The sequence below is a fragment of the Eumetopias jubatus genome, unplaced genomic scaffold, assembly GCF_037043125.1.
Source record: "Eumetopias jubatus isolate StellerSeaLion01/CBP00866 unplaced genomic scaffold, mEumJub1_p1.0 scaffold_1, whole genome shotgun sequence".
NCBI lineage: Eukaryota > Metazoa > Chordata > Mammalia > Carnivora > Otariidae > Eumetopias > Eumetopias jubatus.
Genome location: NW_028274807.1, coordinates 70,514,013 through 70,520,941, shown reverse-complemented (window position 1 = coordinate 70,520,941; position 6,929 = coordinate 70,514,013). Strand labels below are relative to the sequence as shown.

Genomic DNA, 6,929 nt, shown 5'->3' with positions numbered 1-6,929 from the left:
CAGCGGCCTAACGCAATCTTGACTGACTGCCAGCGAGCACGCGCGACAGTTCACGGCCGTATCTTCTCACGAGGCGGTGTCTTCACCCCAAACTCCAGTTCCGCATGGAGACTGGCCCTTGGCCATCTCATCTCTTGCGCCTGGTGTTCTCTGCTCAGCCACGCCATCCCTGGGGCCTCTGTGGTGGCGGAACTACTGTGTCAGGGGTCGTGGTTTTCAGGGAAATGCCGTACTCGGATTGACAAGAGGGCGGGCAGTAGGCGGGACTTCCGGCCCGCTGTTCCGTCAGCTGCCTTCCCCGGGCGTCTCCCCGCAACCTCTTCAACTTCCCTTGTCCGTGACGCGGCTCCTAGGAGAAAGCCGACTGGACTGGGGCCCGGGAGCGTTAGCTGCAGGTGAGGATCCTGTGTGTGCATCTCCTTGCGGCTGTCTCTGAGAGGACACACTGTTTGGCTAGGACCACGAGGAGACTGACTGAAGAGTGGGTCAGTGACAGCGAGGGGAGCGTGAGGAGGGGTTACGAGGCTGCTGTGAGCCAGAGGCAGTGACAGCGAGGGGACTGACCGAGATGTAGCTGCTTGCGAGGAGTGTGCCACCCAGGAGCGGTGAATGCGAAAGGACTCTGACCTCGGAGAGCCCGAGGCAGAGACTGCGAGAGGACTGTTAGCGAGAAAGTATGAGGCAGTGCCTTGGAGGAGACTCGGGGTCGAGAGAGAGTGACTGTGCGGGGACTCTGATCTAAGAGAACAAGAAGCAGCGGCCGGGGGGGGGGGCGGGGGCGGGGATCCTTGACCAACGAGCAGTCACTTTGAGGGGCTGACGGGGACAACAGTGTGGGCTCAGTGACTGGACATGGTACTGCAGGGTTATGTTTGGGCACGGGCTGTAGTTGAGCGGTCATGACTGGGCAGAGAAGGTCTTCAGTGTAAAGAACACGGATCTGGGTGGGACTTACCAGATAGACCCAAGTTTAACTTTCTGGACAAACGTCTTGTGACTGGGAAACTTATCTCAAGACCGAGCTCCAGTTTTTTCATCAGTGAATGGGAAGTTTGGACTAGATTAATGTTTACTAGACTAGGGGTTCCATCCTATTATTGGGTTGTGAAATCCATTTAATGGATAGCACCTGAAATTTTTTTTTAATGGAATACAATAGAAATTTTCAGTGTGTTCACATAGTAAGGGTAAGTATTGTTTCATGAAACTTGTTTCAGTTATGTATGTATGAGATGATATAAAATGGATTTCATATATCCCGAAATGTGTGAAATGTAAGTAAAAATGTTTAAACTCAGATTATTTCTGAGTTTTCTTTCAGGTCTAAAATGCCATGATTCTTTGTTTAGAGGACTGTTTAGAAGTAAGTACAAAGACTGGCTCTGTGGCTGGGGAGACAGGCTCCATCAGATTGACTTAACTGGAGAAGTTGTCCCAAATATAATTGAGGTGACTGGTTATGACTGAGGACTGAAACTCAAGATCTCAGTTGGGAGAACCAGAACTTACATATTGAAATAGGGACAGTGATATTTATAGAAGCAGTGAGGATAGAGAGGTTTGTGATAGGAAAAACTGCTAGGAGCCGACATCGAGAAAGGGGAAGCTTTGAGGAGTGTAGGAGCAAGACTTAGGAAGGGAACTGAAGATAGAGACAGAAAACATTCTGCCAAGAATAGAATGGGGGTAGGGAGATACGGCCTTTAGGGTCCTTTTCAATCTTGATATTTAGTGATTCTGTAAGTACCAAGGATTGCTGGTATAAAGATACTAGTTGAGAATGGAATTGGTGCAGTAATCAGTGGTAAGCAGATGGTGACCACCATGGGGAAGAAAGGAGATGCTAGGAGAGTCAACAGTGGTGACTGGAATACCATATGGGAGAGCCTTTGGTGTATTTAGCTATCCAGCTCAGTGATTATGTGCTAGAGGCCAAGACTGGCAAACTGGGAATAATACCATGCTGTGAGTAATTCAGATGATGTTTTAGTTGGTGGTTTTATCCCCTACTGATCCCCATTCCTGAGGGCTGTTAGCAATGCAGATGAAATGAACTAAAGTGAGTTTCACTACCTCCTCTCTATAGACTTTATAAAAGGTGCTACTGATTGTGCACCCAGTGTTTTCTTTAAAACAATATTTAATAGAAGAAGCTTGAGGTAATTTTAACTTATCTGACACTGCGTTTATCTGATAACCTAATAGTCACCCTCACCTCCTACACACATATACTATGTGATAGAGGAAGGGAGTTCAGAAAGATTCTTGAATGGTAAAGTATTGAGTTGTGAACAATAGGGGAGAGTCTTTGTTTAGCTAAAAAATGGCTAATTACACCTTTTTCTAAAACATTAGATGTTTACTTGGCATACATTATACATAACTGAAAGGAGCTACTCAAGAATTTATTTCTGTAACAATACAGTTGACCCTTGAGCAACACATGTTTGAGCTGCATGGGTCCACATACATGTGAATTTTTTTAATAAATATAATACTATAAATGTATTTTTTCTTCCCTATGATTTTCTTTTTCTTTCTTTCTCTTTCTTTCTCTTTCTTTCTCTCTTTCTTTCTTTCTCTTTCTTTCTTTCTCTCTTTCTTTCTTTCTCTCTTTCTTTCTCTTTCTCTCTTTCTTTCTTTCTTTCTGAGAGAAAGGAGGGGGGAAGGGACAGAAGGAGAGGGAGTGAAAGAATCTCAAGCAGGCTCCACATCTAGCTTGGAGCTGAAGCAGGCTTCATCTTACCAACTCTGAGAACATGGCCAAAATTAAGAGTCAGATGCTTAATCGACTGAGCCACCCAGGCACCCCCTTATGATTTTCTTTAAAAAGAAAAAAAAAAGGATTGTATTTATTGATTTATTTGAGAGAGTGAGAGAGCATGAGCAAGAATGGGGGACAGGGAGAAAGGGAAGCGGACTCCTTGCTGAGCAGGGAGCCGGACGTGGGGCTCCATCCCAGGACCTCGGGACCATGACCTGAGCTGAAGGCAGACACTAAACCAACTAAGCCACTCAGGCCACCCAGGCCCCTCAGCCCCCTTATGATTTTCTTTCTTTCCTCCTTTTTTTTTTTTTTAAGATTTTACCTATTCATTTGAGAGAGAGAGAATGAGAGATAGAGAGCACGAGAGGGAAGAGGGTCAGAGGGAGAAGCAGACTCCCCGCCGAGCAGGGAGCCCGAGGTGGGACTCGATCCCAGGACTCCAGGATCATGACCTGAGCCGAAGGCAGTCGCCCAACCAACTGAGCCACCCAGGCGCCCCCCCTTATGATTTTCTTAATAACATTTTCTTTTCTCTAGCTTCCTTAACATTCCTTGTTAGAATATGGTAAATAATATGTCTAACATACAAAATATGTTAATAACTATTAATGTTATTGGTAAGGCTTCCAGTCAACAGTAGGCTTGTTTTGAAGGAGTCAAAAATTATAAGCAGATTTTCAACGCGCACGCGCACAGGTGTGTGTGTGTGTGTGTGTGTGTGTGCGTGCGCGTGTGTGTGTTGGGGGACAGTGCTCCTAACCTCTGTTTTGTTCAAGGGTCAATTGTGCATGTTTCAAGGTAACTGACTTAGAAGAGAAGACATTTAGGCTTGGAGACTGCAGCACTGCCTCTGGGATCCTTTGTGTTTGTTGAATGAAAGGATTCTTTTTGACCTACCCTGCTTTGCAAATTCCCTTCAAAAACCAGTATAATGGCCTGATTGATAAAGAATGAACTTTATTCCTTTCTAAGCCTATGATTTCTCTTCCCATAAATAGGTGAGGTTTTATTTTTCTTGGGGACCTTCTCTTTGAATATATGGTCCGTTAGGGAGAATAATTTGGTCAAAGCCTTAGGTTCAGAAATCCCAGGTTACTTTATCTGATGTTAACACTAACTCACTCTGTGACTAAGGGAAGAACTGTTTGCTTTCTCTTGTTTAAGCTTTTCTAACTATGGCAGAAGTAACTGTTCTGCTTAAACAGTCTTTAATAATCAGAAACATAGGCATACTCACCAAATTTTGTATACAGTCTCATTGAGTTTGTAAACCACCTGACCCCATTCTTGATTCCCCTGTGGAGCTGTCTAAACTCTAAGTTAGACGTGATTCTCCTAGGGAAAAAAGTTTATAACTTTTCCATGTTAGAAACGCTGATAAGAATTGATTTATAAAATATTTATAGAAAAAGCAAACATAATAATTTGCTATTGTTATTAAGGATGGGTAATGACAAAATATCTAGTAATAATTATAATTTTCTTATGCTTTTCTTTTCATGTATTTGCATAACTGATCTGAAGTCAGATCTTTTGGCTCTTCTATTGGAGAACTCTCTCTACTCCCTCTTCTACAATTCAGTCAGTAAATTAAGGGAATATACATTTTTATGTACTCTATTTTGCAGTATGTAACAGAGCTCCACTCCAGAAGGGGGAAAAAAAAAAAACTGTTTGTGAGTCTCTAACAAATATTTGGCACTATGTTAGGTTTGTTTACATACATTCCCTCATTAATATAAATAATTGAATTGCTTGTATTTTACTGTTTGCAAACCAGATTAGTAGATAGATATATAGCTGGGGTTTTTTTTTCGGTTTTTGTTTTGTCTTTTTTTCCCTTTCTTTTGATAACTCTCTTGTTAAAAGTTGTATTAATTTGAAGCTTTCTATATTTATACTAGAATGACTGCCAGTGAGCCAGGGGAACCCCTGGGTCTGCCAGGCTGTTATATCACACTCACAACTATTTGCAAACCAATTTTGAAGTAAAGGCTGGTAAAAAAAAAAAAAGTAACATATGGTCTTTGCTCTATGCTAGAGAACAAAATGGATGTGTGGCACTTAACAGAAAATAGTTTTTTGTTTTGTTTTTTAGGTAGTTTTTTTTTTTAATTTAAAGGTAATTATCCTAGATGTGATTATCTTTGTTTATTTTTTGGCCATAGAGTAGAAATCTTAATCTTTTTTTGTGCCATGGGCCCCTTTGGCAGTATGGTGAAAACTTGTAGATTCCCTTTTGGAATAATATTATTATACCAAACAAAGAATTAAATACATAAAACTTGAAACTATGTTGAAATAAAGTTATCAAAATGCTTTAAAAAATGTGTGGTATGAGGGACACCTGGGTGGCTCAGTCATTTGAGCGCCTGACTCTTGATCTAAGGGTTGTGAATTCAAGCTCCAGGTTGTGCTCCATGCTTCATGTGGAGCCTGCTTAAAAAATTACATAAATATAAAATAAAATGTGTAATATAATACTATATATGCTTTTAACATCGTAAATAATGTTTACTATCAATGGATCTTATAATAATTTAAAAATGATATGTTTAAACAATATTCCAAAATATTTGTAATAAGTGTAATGCTATCTGAAAATATCTAAGATTTCTATTAGTGATGATCTATTACTATTGTGGCTTATGTTCATAATTGAAGGAAATGGTGAATTTGCCAGAGGTTAGTAAAAATGAATATATAATTCTTTTTTGTCCAAATCCCAGAATTCCCTGAATCTGTCATAGACCCTGCCTTAGAGATATAAATTCTATAACCCACTCTAGGAAAAGCAGAATCTAAACACAGAGTTTACTCACTGAATTTTGTAGTGGAGTGGTGGGAGAGCAAAATTATTAACCATAAGAATTATTACAAGTGTCCTTTGTGGTTTTTAGGATAATCTCTTTCTTGAAATATTCTATTGTGTGGCAAGGCCCAAATATAACCTTTATTTTGTTCCAGGGTGAACCCAGGGTCTGGCACAGTGTAAGTGCCCACTCAGTGTTTGTTGAATAAAGATTTCTCTGAAGAAATTAGAGGGAAGAGATCAAGTTCAAAACTAAGATCTTAGATGTGGCAATTTAGTAGCCTCAAATATTGAGGCATACCACTGAGCTCTGTTTTAAAACTAATGTGTCAGTGTGGTTATTTTGTGATCTTTTTCATTTAGAATTTCCCAAATCGGGTGTACTTCTGACTTATTCTATATAATGTAACATACACAGGTTGGTGACATAAACTGCAGTAGTCCTATATGAGAAAGATACAGTTCAATTTCTTGAAATAACCATATTCCTAGCACTGACTTTTACTTTACTGTTTGCATAATCTAGGTAGGATTTGCTACCAAATTATTGATAAAACTAGTTCCATCTTCATTTAGTATAAGATGGCAACTTTTTTGGCAAACTTTTTTCAGTAAAGGGCCATCTAGATAGTAAATGTTAGGCTTTATAAGTTATACAGTATCTATTGCCACCTACTCAACTCTGCGATTAGCACAAAAGCAGCCATAGATAGTACATCAGTGAAGGAGCATGGTCGTGTTCCAAATAATACATTATATGTAAAAAAAAAAAAAAAAAAGAGATAGGAGGAAGGGAAAAATGAAGGGGGGGAATCGGAGGGGGAGACGAACCATGAGAGACTATGGACTCTGAGAAACAAACTGAGGGTTCTAGAGGGGAGGGTGTGGGGGGATGGGTTAGCCTGGTGATGGGTATTAAAGAGGGCACATTCTGCGTGGAGCACTGGGTGTTATGCACAAACAATGAATCATGGAACACTACATCAAAAGCTAATGATGTAATGTATGGTGATTAACATAACATAATTAAAAAAATAAAAAATAAATAAAAATAAAAAGTAAATATTCAGTAAAAAAAAGTTATGTTAAAAACAAAAAAACAAAAAACAAAAAAAAACTTTAGTTTCAAAAGCGGGCAGTGGGCCATTTTTGGCCTGTGAGGTCTGCTGGTTCTTGAATCCAATCCCTCCTCCCCACTGTGGGTTAGGCATATCCTCCCTCCAACTTCCCCCCCCTGCTCTGCATGGAGCCTGCTTCTCCCTCTCCCTCTGCCTGCCACTCCCCCTACTTGTGCTCTCTCTGTCAAATTTTAGTATATGTGCTGCTGAAGCGAGCACATCTCTGTCAATA

General features: G+C 40.5%; 1 protein-coding gene across 2 annotated transcripts in view; it reads left to right on the top strand.

The window, feature by feature from the left end:
• The window catches only part of PCYT1A (phosphate cytidylyltransferase 1A, choline), a 50,002-nt gene that overhangs the window by 344 nt on the left and 42,729 nt on the right, over positions 1-6,929 (top strand). The window contains exon 1 of one of the 2 annotated variants that reach the window (XM_028101019.2): positions 295-395. The exons of the other annotated variant lie outside the window; for it this stretch is intronic. The gene's annotated coding sequence lies outside the window, so the exon portion shown is untranslated. Of the gene's footprint in view, positions 1-294; positions 396-6,929 lie in introns of those variants that run through there. 2 annotated transcript variants of the gene reach the window in all.